This window comes from Ornithorhynchus anatinus, chromosome 18 (assembly GCF_004115215.2).
Source record: "Ornithorhynchus anatinus isolate Pmale09 chromosome 18, mOrnAna1.pri.v4, whole genome shotgun sequence".
Lineage (NCBI taxonomy): Eukaryota > Metazoa > Chordata > Mammalia > Monotremata > Ornithorhynchidae > Ornithorhynchus > Ornithorhynchus anatinus.
This window is the reverse complement of record NC_041745.1, coordinates 24,820,889-24,833,769: the sequence shown is the minus strand read 5'-3', so window position 1 is coordinate 24,833,769 and position 12,881 is coordinate 24,820,889.

The following is a 12,881-nucleotide window of genomic DNA, read 5'->3' as shown; positions in this document are numbered from 1 at the left end:
TGCCTCCCATCTCTCCCCTCTCCTATTCATTCTTTACTCTGTCACCTGGATCATTTTCCTAAAATTCTGCCTTACATTCATTTCCCCAAACTTTCCAAAATGGTTGTCCCTTTCCTCTCTGCATTAAATAGAACCCCCGACCATTGGTTTTAAGGATTTCAGTCAGATCTCTCCTTCCTCTTTATTCACACTCTTCTCCCACTTCACCTCCACTTGCAATCTTCCTCTTAAACTATCCTACTCACTCTGCCTACCTCTCATTTTTCCCGCCACAACCTATAGTTCACGCACACCTTCACCCCCGCCACCTCCCTCAGTGAATCAATCGTATCTGTTGAGTGCTTACTGTGTGAAGAGCACTGTACTTAGCACTTGGAAGAGTATAATATAATAGAGTCGGTAGACATTCCTTGCCCACAAGAAGCTTACAGCCCCACCTGCAAATGCCCTGCTCGGGGAAGCACCGTGGTCCAGTGGATAGAGCGCGGGTCTGGGAGTCAGAAGGTCATGGGTTCTAATCCCCGCTCCACCACTTCTCTGCTGTGTGACCTCGGGCAAGTCACTTCACTTCTCTGGGCCTCCGTTACCTCATCTGTAAAATGGGGATTGAGGTGTCCCATGTGGGACTGCTATTGTTCTTGTCTGTCCGTCTCCCCCAATTAGACTGTGCGCCCGTCAAAGGGCAGGGACTGTCTCTGTTACCGATTTGTACATCCCAAGCGCTTAGTACAGTGCTCTGCACATAGTAAGCGCTCAATAAATACTATTGAATGAACGAATGAACCCCGTTCCCTTTTATCTACACCAGCATTTAGAACGGTGCCTGCCACATAGTGAGCGCTTAACAAATACCGCAGTTATTAAAGACCTTCCCCCACTACCGTGTTCCCTCCCAGCTTCACCCCAATGCCCCGCCCCCTCAAAATTCCACTTCCAAGTTCACGTCCTCCCTTAAATAACAGCTCAGATTCCTGAAATCAAGAAAGGAGTGGTCCTTTTAGAGTAGGAACCTCACAGAGGCTGAGCAAGGAGGAGGAAAAGCAAGAAGAGGCGCAGGCTAGGGCAAGGCAGGTTGTGAATGGCGAGTGTGGTCAGGACTGCGTGTCCCCTGCTGGCTTTTTGCACACACAGCTCACCTCCACGAAGACGAGCTGCCCTCTTTGAGTCACCCCATTTGTCTGTCAATGAAACGCCACCGGAACCTAACACCGCTGGGGATTTTCGGGTCTGAATCTCCGTTGAAGAGCTTAGACTGGGGTGGGGTGAACAGAATAGCAGTGAGCCGAGCGAGGAAATTTTACAGATGGAATGCTTCACCGTGGCTGTTGCAGATTTTGGATTTTAGTGGCTGCAGCCGTGCTACTTGCCAGGACAGCTGCGGTGAACTGTCGCAGTGGTACATCCAGGTCTCCCTTGTGCTCCACCCCATGGGGAAGGCCCAGGCTCCGTGTGTGTAGTTCCCCCGTTTAGGCCAATCTATGACCCCGTGTGTACCGTGGGAGGTACATCCTCCCTCTTCAGGCTGAATGGCTTTCTTCAGCCACAGGCAAACGCAAAAAAACCCAGAAGCACATGCCGGGAATTTTGTATTCAGAGTTGTTCCCGCCGACGCTGAACTTTCTCCTGGTACTCTGGGGCGAGAAGACTGAAAGATAGTGAAGACTGATGCATTTCCCAGCAGAGGCCTCCACGGTGTGCAGATAGAACAATGACTTCTGTTGTTGAATTTGTGATCTGTGTCATCGGGAGCTGCTTTCTGTGCTTTTTTTTTTTTTTGGCTGTGGTTCCCCAAGTGATGGGAACTTCCTGCAGTCGAGGGGCTTTTTAATAATAATAATACTGATGATGTTGGTATCTGTTAAGCGCTTACTATGCGCCAAGCACTGTTCTAAGCGCTGGGGTAGATACAGGGTCATCAGGTTGTCCCACGGGAGGCTCCCAGATAATCCCCATTTTACAGATGAGGTAACTGAGGCAAAGAGAAGTTAAGTGACTTGCCCGCGGTCACACAGCCGACACGTGGCAGAGCCGGGAGTCGAACCCATGACCTCTGACTCCGAAGCCCAGTCTCTTTCCACTGGGCCACCCTGCTTCCCCTAACAATAATAACGATGATGTTTGTCAAGCACTTACTAGGTAACAGGCACTGTACTAAGCTCTAGGGCGGTTGCAAACGAATCAGATTGGACACAGTCCCTTTCCCACCTGGGGCTCACAGTCTAAATTCCTATTTTACAGATGATTTAAACAGAGGCACAGGGAAGTTAAGTCTATCAATCAATTGAATTTATTAAGTTCTTACTATGTTCAGAGCACTGTACTAAGCACTTGGGGGAGTACTGTAGCACAGAATTAGCATAACGAGGTCACACTCTAGAGGGGGAGACAGACATTAATACGAATAAGTAAATAACATAACATATAAATTAGAGATATGTACAGAAGTGCTGTGGTTTGGGGGCGTGGCAAGTATCACATGGCTAAAGGTCACAGATTGAAGTGCACAGATGATGCAGAAGGGAGAGCGAGCCTGAGAAAAGAGGGCTTAATCGGGGAAGGTTTCTCAGAGGAGAAAGGAACTTAATAGTATTTTGAAGGTGGAAAGAGCTGGAGTCTGGTATATGTGGAGCGGGGAGGGGGGTCCAGGTCAGGGACATGACACGGTAAAGGGGTCGGTGTCGAGACAAACGAGATCGGAGCACAGTGAGTAAGTAAGCTGGCACTAGAGGAGCAGAGCGTGCGGGCTGGGCTGTAGTAGGAGATCTATGAGGTGAGGTAAGATGGGGTAAGCTGAGTGACTGCCTTAAAGCCGACGGTAAGGAGTTTCTGTGACTTGCCCAAGGTCACACAGCAGACGTGGCATAGCCGGGATTAGAACCCAGGTCTGCGCTTTACCCACTTGGCTTCTTCTCCTCAGTTGGGTCTTGGACGCTTCCGAAAGTGAAAAACATTTCTATCCGGAAACTCCCCCCCAGCCCTCCGCTTTCTGCCGGTCCCCACATCCCACCCTCCCACTCGGAAGTGAGGAGGAATACTAAGAGTAGGGGGGAGGTGGCAGCAGGCTCTTGGTCAGAAGACGCTGGGCATGTGGTCGATCAATATCTATTGAGCATTTACTGTGTGCAGAGAACCGTACGAAGCACTTGGGGGGACAGCATGGAGTAGTGGATAGAGCACGGGCCTGGGAGTCAGAAGGTCATGGGTTCGAATTCCAGCTCTGCCACTTGTCTGCTCTGTAACTTTGAGTAAATCACTTCACTTCTCAGTGCCTCAGCTTCCTCAACTGTAAAATGGGATCCGATACCTGTTCTCCCTCTTGCGAGCCCCATGCGGGACAGGGACCGTGTCCGCCCTAATTCACTCGTACCTACGCCGGCACTTAGAAAAGTATTCGACACACAGTAAGCACTTAACAAATGCCATTTTAAAAAAAAATCAAGCCTTCTGCCTCTGTTTCGATGAACACAACTTCTGGATGATTCCGACGAAGCCAATTGATCCTTAGGATATTTGGGTGAGTGGAAGAAGACAGTGCATCACACAAAACCGGGAAAAGAAATGACCATCTTTTGGGGGGAATTTTATGCGGGGCTTATTTTTCCTCGGGGGTGGGGGTAACAGGTCAGCTTTATCTTTTCCAGGAAGAAATACACTATTAATAGATTCCATGAGAGGCCCCCGCTTTCGCTGTATCCTGCTGGACACCATATCTTTCTTTTGAACTTGAAAGTAGTTGATGGAAGGGGAGAAAACACAAGCCGAGAGCAGAAGAAGAAATATTTCCGAGACACGGTATTTGGTTACTTCAATACACGGTAAAGTAGTGGCCCGTAAGGGGGACAACAGCAGAAAGGTGCAGCGTGGAAAGCTGTACGGCTAGTGGAAAGAGCCCAGGATTGGGTGTCAGAACCCAGTTCCACCACTTCCCTGCTCTTATGATCTTTGGCAAGTCAACTTAACTTCTCGGAGCCTCAGTTTCCTCGCCTGTGAAATGAAGATTCAGTACCTGTTCTCTCTCCCGCTTAGAGTGTGAAGCCCATGTGGGTCAGACTGTATCTAACCTGATTATCTTGTTTGGCACTTAGTAAGCACTTAGCAAATACCACATTTTTTTTCGTTTCTCTAGCTTTACCAAGAATGAATGTTGGAAACCACCTGGGTTCCCAGAATTCATAAGTATTCCACAAACTCTTGCCATTATCTATGTGTTCTGGGTGGAAAACGTAAATTTAAAAAAAACGGACAACTATTCATTTCTTTATGGACCCATTTTATGGAATGTGTGCACACGAATACATTCGTGCAATCATAATTACTGAGCACTTACTGGGTGCAAAGCACTGGACTAAACACCAGGAAGAGTACAATGTACAATCTAGCAACAAACATTCCCGCTTACCAGAAGCTCACAGTCTAGAGGGGGAGCATGCACACTCATCCCTCCTATAAAAGCCAGGCAAATAGTTTCCTAGGATCCTTACATCCCCTAAAAATGATATTCAGTCTGTCAAGTCAGCAAATTCCCACATTTCCTAATATCATTTCCTGTCTCTCCAATCCACTCTTCCTCTCAATCTCTCCTCTCAGCAAGAGACCATTCAAATTGGGTGACTCTGAAGGATGATCTTTTCCAGCAGATTTGCTCTTTTTGAGGCTACATCACATTCCTCTGCTCTCTGAAATTAAACTCAATTCTGGCATCTGAGAATGTGTCCGTGAGGGAGCTCTGCTTGAAATCTCAATCCCCGTTCCTCTAGGAAGCATGGCAAATATTTCGAAAGGAAACCTTAGCTCAAAATATGCCGTTGGAGGGGGTAGAGTGTTTTCCTTAGACTATCAGCTCCATGAGGGACAGAGACTGTCTGATGTGATCACTTTGTATCTCCCCCCCATGCTTAGGACAGTCCTTGGTACATAGTAAGCACTTAACAGATGCCATTATTATTCTACCAACTTGGTGGAATTCTCCCAAGTCATGAGAACAGTGCTCCGAACACAGTGAGTGTTCATTAAATACCACTGATGATTATTATCATTAAGAAGCAGCATGTGCAATAAAACAGTCGGTTGACACGATCTTGGCCCGTGAAGAGTTTACAGTCTTGTGCGAGAGAGATGAAAATGCTACAGATAGGGAAAGTAGCTGAGTAAAAAAACCGTGGACACAAGTGCTGTGGGGTTTGGGATGGGGTGAGCAGCAAAGTGAACTATGAGCCTCTAATAAAACTTCTCACTCTAGGCTTCAAGGCTCTCCATCACCTCGCCCCTTCCTACCTCTCCTCCCTTCTCTCTTTCCACCGCCCACCCCGCACGCTCCGCTCCTCCGCCGCCCGCCTCCTCGCCGTCCCCCGTTCTCGCCCATCCCGCCGTCGACCTCCGGGCCACGTCCTCCCGCGGTCCCGGAACGCCCTCCCTCCTCACCTCCGCCAAACTGATTCTCTTCCCCTCTTCGAAACCCTACTTAAAGCTCACCTCCTCCAAGAGGCCTTCCCAGACTGAGCTCCCCTTTTCCCTCGACCCCCCTTCACCTCTCCGCAGCTAAACCCTCTTCTCCCCCCTTTCCCCCTGCTCCTCCCCCTCTCCCGTCCCATCCCCTCAGCACCGTACTCGTCCGCTCGACTGTATATATCTTCATTACCCTATTTATTTTGTTAACGAGATGTACACCACCCTGATTCTATTTATCTGCTATTGTTTTAATGAGACGTTCTTCCCGTCGATTCTATTCATTGCCATTGTCCTTGTCTGTCCGTGTCCCCCGATTAGACCGTAAGCCCGTCAAAGGGCAGGGACCGTATCTGTTGCCGATTTGTACATTCCAAGCGCTTAGTACAGTGCTCTGCACATAGTAAGCGCTCAATACTACTGAATGAAAATGAATGAATAATAAATAATTATGGCATTTGTTAAAAGCCAAGCACTGGAGATAGTTACAAGATAATCACAGCAGAAACGGTCCCTGTCCCACATGGGGCTCACAGTCAAAGAAGGAGGGAGAACAGATATTCAATTCCCATTTTAAATTCATTCATTCATTCAATAGTATTTATTGAGCGCTTACTATGTGCAGAGCACTGTACTAAGCGCTCGGAATGAACAAGTCGGCAACAGATAGAGACGGCCCCTGCCGTTTGACGGGCTCACGGTCCGATCGGGGGAGACGGACAGACGACAACGATGGCGATGAATAGAGTCGAGGGGAAGAACGTCTCGTAAAAACGATGGCGACTAAATAGAATCGAGATGACGTACAATTCATTAATAAAATAAATAGGGTAATGAAAATATATACAGTTGAGCAGATGAGTACAGTGCTGAGGGGATGGGAAGGGAGAGGGGGAGGAGCAGAGGGGAAATGGGGGGAAAAGAGGGTTAAGCTGCGGAGAGGTGAAGGGGAGAGAGACCCAGAGAAGCTAAGTGACTTTCCACGGTCACAGAGCCAGCAAGTGGCTGAGCCGAGATCAGAACCCCAAGTCCTCTGACTCCCAGGCCCATGTTCTCTCCACCCGATCAAACTCTTCGTCTATTACTCTGAGAGCTGTTCGGAGCCCAGAATGGTCTACAGCGTCCCAGATGGCAAGCCATCCACCAAGAGCCTTGAGAAGCAGCTTGGCCTAGTGGATACAGCACAGGTCTGGTAGTCAGAAGAACTGGGTTCTCATCCAGGCTCCACCACTTGTCACTTGGGAGACCTTCAGCAAGTTGCTTAACTTCTCTGTGCCTCAAGACTGTGAGCCCCACGTGGGACGTGGACTGTGTCCGATCTTGTAACCACCCCAGCACTTAGTACAGTGCTTGGCACGTAGTAAGTGCTTAACAAATAGCATAAAAAAAGAACTTCTAGAATCTCCCTGGGTCAGTCTGCCTCTGAAAGACCTCAGCAGAGAGAAGCAGCAGCAGTAGAAGAGTCAGTGTGGTGTAGAGCAGATTGGAAGGAAGCTCTAGCTACTCTTCCCCGCTACCAATCCCTCCTTTCATTCATATTTATTGAGCACTTACTGTGTGCAGAGCGCTGTATTAAGCATTTGGGAGAGTACAACAGCAGACACCTTCCCTGTCCACAAAGAGCTTAATAATGTTGGTATCTGTTAAGCGCTTACTATGTCCCGAGCACTGTTCGAAGCGCTGGAGTAGACACGGGGGAATCAGGTTGTCCCCCGTGGGGTTCACAGTCTTAATCCCCATTTTACAGATGAGGGAACTGAGGCACCGAGAAGTTAAGTGACTTGCCCCAAGTCACACAGCTGCCAAGTGGCAGGGCAGGGATTCGAACCCGTGACCTCTGACTCCAAAACCCGTGCTCTTTCCACTGAGCCACGCTGCTTCTCATAATAATGTTGGTATCTGTTAAGCGCTTACTGTGTGCAGAGCACCGTTCTAAGCGCTGGGGGGGTTACAGGGTCATCGGGTTGTCCCACGTGAGGCTCCCAGTTAATCCCCATTTTACAGATGAGGGAACTGAGGCACAGAGAAGTGAAGTGACTTGCCCGCAGTCACACGGCTGACAAGGGGCAGAGCCGGGAGTCGAACCCATGACCCCCGACTCCGAAGCCCGGGCTCTTTCCACTGAGCCACGCTGCTTCCAGTTTAGGGGGTGGGAGACAGACATCAATACCAGCAGATAAATTATAAAGACGCATAAGTGTCGTGGGGCCGGGAAGGGGGAAGAACTAAGGGAGCAAATCAGGGCAACGCCAAAGGGAGTGGGAGAAGAGGAAAGGAGGGGCTTAGTCTGGGAAGGCCTCTTAGAGGAGATGCGCTTTCCCGGTCCATCAGGAAAGCTGTGTGTTGGGGGGCGATGGAATTAGGATGGCCAGTGACAGAGAGTGTGGAAAACTTCCAGGCTGTGCCCCGAGGTCTAGGACTATCTAGTTCTTAGGACAGTGCATAAGAAGTACTTAACAAATACCATTATTACTATTATTATCAATTCACTCCGATATCTGTCAAGTGCCTCCTATATTCCAAGATCCGCGCTCAGCACCGGGACAGATGAAAAACAGTCAAAGCTGGCAGAATCCCTGTCTCTCATGGAGCTCCCGATTTACAAGAATTTACTGTCTAATCCCCATTTCACAATTGAGGACACTGAGGCACAGACAGTTAAATGCAGGTCACTCGGCAGGTTTGCTGTCCTCATTCCCAGCCCCGAGTTCAAGCCATTAACCACACAGTCCCCCAAATCCACTACGGCCCCTAATACCTCTTTCTAAAGTTGTCGGGGGAGGAACTTGTTTTCGACTTTAGTGATGATGTTAGTCATTCCCCAAACCCTCAAACATCAGAATATCTATGTGGTAATCCCAGCTGCCTGATGGTACCTGGAGATCCCTCAAGCTTAATGTTGGTTCAAGAAATCCAATATCTCAGCTACCTATTAGAGAACACAGTTTGCCTCAAAATAGGTCAGGGCAGGATTAGCCCGGACCCTGGTCAGTTTCTGTGAGATGACGGGTAAGGACCCCTGTGTCAGGTCAAACTTGAGGTACTAAGCCAGCAAGAGATTTGTTATGCACGGATTCTGAGAATTGCAGCCTGAGTAACGATGAAAAAAAAATCCACGGTCCAGAAATATCTTTCCCTCGTCTATCTGGACCACCTGTTCCTTGGCTAAATCTCAGAATCACAACTGCACATCAGCAGGAATAATTAATGCTGGGCATGAGGGTTTGGAGGGTTGAGCAAAAACAAGGCCGAGTAATGTGTAGGAGAGAGTAGCATGGCCAGCTGAAGTGATGAATTCACTGTAATGAGTGTGGGGTCCCTCAGGCCTCTGCTCCGAGTCCCCTTCTCTTCTCAAAATCCACTCCCACGATCAGGGAGATCCTCCTCTCTTGACACTTCAATTTCCACCTCCGTGTGGTTGACTCCCGATTTTATCTCACTCATCTTGGCCTTTCTTCCTTTCCGCAACCTCATATTTCCTCTCGCCTCCACTGTAACTCTTCTGAGATGGTCCCACTGGCCCATCCAACTCGGTGTGTCCAAAATGAAACCGCTCCCTTTCCCTTCCAAATCCTCTCCTCTACCTAGCCTTTCCGTTACGCTCGACAACGTCGCCATCTCTGAAGACTGCCACCTTGATATTATCCTTGAGTTCTCCCTCTCTTTCAACGCCTGCATCCCATCTGTTGCAAATTCCTCTCGGATCTGCCTGCGTAACATTTCCAGGATGTCCCTTTTCCTCTCCACCCAACCAGCCATCAGGTTTACAGTCTCCTGGCTGTAACCTTCCGCTTCGGACTGAACGCTCACTGGGGACGGGGAATGTGTTTATCTTCACATTGTACTCTCCCAAGTGCTCAGTTCAGTGCTCTGCAAAAACCAGGCACTAAATAAATACAATCGAATGATCTCCCTGACTCCAGCCTCTCCCTTCTTGGAGGCAGCGGGGCCCAGTGGAAAGAGCCTGGGCTTCGGAGTCAGAGGTCGTGAGTTCGACTCCCGGCTCTGCCATCTGTCAGCCGTGTGACTGTGGGCAAGTCACTTCACTTCGCTGTGCCTCAGTTACCTCATCTGTAAAGTGGGGAATAACTGTGAGGCTCACGTGGGACAACCCGATTACCCTGTATCTACCCCAGCGCTTAGAACGGTGCTCCGCACATAGTAAGCGCTTAACGAATACCAGCATTATTATTATTACTTCATTGTGCTGCCCGGTTCATTTTTCCTGAAATGTTGCCTGCACTTGTGCTGTCAAGTCATTTTCTACCCAGAGCGACGACATGAACACATCTCTCCCAGAATACCCCGCCTCCGTCTTCAATCGTTCTGCTAGTTTATCCGGAGAGTTTTCTCGACGCCGTTTACCACTGCCTCCTTCCCCACAATAAACTCGAGTCTCCGCCCTCCGTTCTCTCTCGTGCTGCTGCTGCCCAGCACAGGTGAGCACACTTTTCCCACTACCTCAAAAAGAACCCCAGTGGTTTCCCATCTCTCATCACACCCAGGAGAAAATTTTGACCATTATCTATAAATAAGTCAACTAGCGCTCTTTCTCTTAGATATCCACTCTCTCCTCTCACTATCCCCTGGCTTACATTCAGTGTGCCTCACTCTCATCTCTTGTTTGAGTCCTTTCCCAACATCATCATCATCATCAGTGGTATTTATTGATGTTATTATGCGCCTAGCACAATATTAAGTGCTTGGAGAGTACAAGATAACAGAGTTGGTAGACACGTTTCCCGCCCACAGTGAGCTTACAGTTTGGAGGGGGAGATAGACGTTATTAAGACGAACACGCTGTAATATAGAATTTAAAGATATGTACATAAATGCTGTGGAATTCAGGATGGTGCAAAAACAAAATGCCTAAAGGTCACGGATTCGAGTGCATAGAGGCCGCAGAATGGAGAGGGAACAAGGGAATAGAGGGTGTCATCTCTCGGAGGAGACGCGACCTTAGCAATGCTTCGAAGGTGGGGAACGCGGTGGTCTAGCATACGTGGAAGGGGAGGGAATCCCAGCCTAGAGGAAGGATGTGGGAAAGGGGACGGTGGTGAGATAGATGAGATCGGGGCACAGTGAATAAGCTGGGGCTAGAAGAGCTAAGCGTGCCAGTAATAATAATAATGATAATAATAATGCTGGTATTTGTTAAGCGCTTACTACGTGCAGAGCACCGTTCTAAGCGCCGGGGTAGATACAGGGTAATCGGATTGTCCCACGTGAGGCTCGCGGTCTTACTCCCCATTTTACAGATAACAGGCACAGAGAAGTTAAGTGACTCGCCCACAGTCACACAGCTGACAAGTGGCGGAGCCGGGATTCGAACCCAAGTCTTCCGATTCCCCCGCCTTTGCTCTTCCCACTAGGCCACGCTGCTTCTCTGAGATAGCAAAGACATTGTCACTGTCTACGGTGATAGGAGAGACATGGGGAGGACAAGGTTTCGGTGGGAAGATAGAGAGTTCGGTTTTGGACGCATTAAGCTTGAGGTGTCAGCGAAACGTCTACTAATAATAACGATGCTGGTAGTTGTTAAGCGCTTACTATGTGCAGAGCACTGTTCTAAGCGCTGGGGTAGATACAGGGGAAGCAGGTCGTCCCACGTGGAGCTCACAGTCTTAATCCCCATTTTACAGATGAGGTAACCGGGGCACCGAGAAGTTAAGTGACTCGCCCACAGCCACACAGCTGACAGGTGGCCGAGCCGGCATTCGAACCCACGACCTCTGACTCCGTGCTCTTTCCACTGAGCCACAGGGTCCCGAAAGCAGGCGGAAAAGTGAAACCGCAGAGAAGGAGAGAGATCGGGGCTGGAGATGAAGATTTAGGAGTCGTAGAAACGGTGATTGAAAACCACAGGATCGAAGGAGATCTCCAAGATGGAGAACGGAACGGGATTTCCAGCTGAACTCTGAGGGTCGCCCGCTGTCAGAGGGTGGGAAGTAGAGGAGGACCCTGCGTGAGAGACCGAGAAGGAAATTTCAGAGAGATAGGAGAACTAAGAGGAGACAGTGACGGTGAAGCCAAGGTTGGGTAAGGTTTCCCGGAGAAGGACGTGGCCCACAGTGCGGAAGGCAGATGAGAGGGCCCGGGAGGATGAGGATAGAGGAGAGGCCTTCGGATTTGGTTTGAAGAAAATCATTAGTTATAAAAGAGAGGGTGGTTTCTGTGGAGTAAAGCCCAGGGAAGCCAAATTGGAGGGAATCAAGAGGAGGATGGTAGGAGAGGAAATGGAGACAGCGGGTGTCAACGACTCTCTCGAGAAGTGTGGTAGGCAGGTCCCACACCCGAAGCTTCCCTATCCTTCATAGCCGACGGTCAGATACGGATTTTAAAATAGAGAGACCCAGGTTCTTGTCCTAACTCTGCCACTTTCTGCTCTGTGACCGTGGGCAAGTCATTTAAAGTCTTTGGGCCTCAGTTTCCTCATTTTTTTATTATGGTCTTTGTTAAGCACATATGTGACAGGCACTGTACTGCTACTACTACTAATGTTGGTATCTGTTAAGCGCTTACTATGTGCCGAGCACTGTTCTAAGCGCCGGGGTAGACACGGGGGGGGGGAATCAGGTTGTCCCACGTGAGGCTCACAGTCTTAATCCCCATTTTACAGATGAGGTCACTGAGGCCCAGAGAAGTGAAGTGACTCGCCCACAGTCACCCAGCCGACCGGTGGCAGAGCTGGGATTCGAACCCGTGACCTGTGACCCCCCCCCCAAGCCCGGGCTCTTTCCACTGAGCCACGCTGCTAAGTGCTCAGACAGCATGGATAGACCACAGGCCTGGGAGTAAGAAGGACCTGGGTTCTGGTCTCGGCTCCAACGTTTGGTCGTGTGACTCTGGGCAGGCCCCTTCACTTCTCTGGGCCTCAGTCACCTCATCTGTAAAACGGGGCTTACGATGGTGAGCCCCATGTGGAACGTGGATTGGGTCCAACCTGATTACCTTATCTCTACCCGGTGCTTAGAACAGTGCCTGGCACATGTAGGCGCTTAACAAATAGCACCGAAAAAGCCCCCAGAACTAATCAGGTGGGATACAGTCCATGTCTCACATGCAGTCTTGATTCCCCCATTCTACAGGTGAGTTAACTGAACCATAGAGAAGTTAAGTGACTTGCCCAAGGTCACACAGAAGACAACCGACAGAAATGGAATTAGAACCCGGCTCTTTTGACTCCCAGGCCCGTGCTCTATCCACTGAGCCACACTACTTCTCTAGACCTCCCTGCTCCCGCAGGGGAGCAGCTGTACCTTTGGGCAAGCCTCTTAACTTCTCTGTGCCTCAGTTACCTCATCTGGAAAAAGGGGATTAGGACTGTGAGCCCCACTTGGGACAACCCCATTACCTTCTATCTACCCCAGCGCTTAGAACAGTGCTTGGCACATAGTAAGTGCTTCATATCGAGAAGCAGCGTGGCTCAGGGGAAA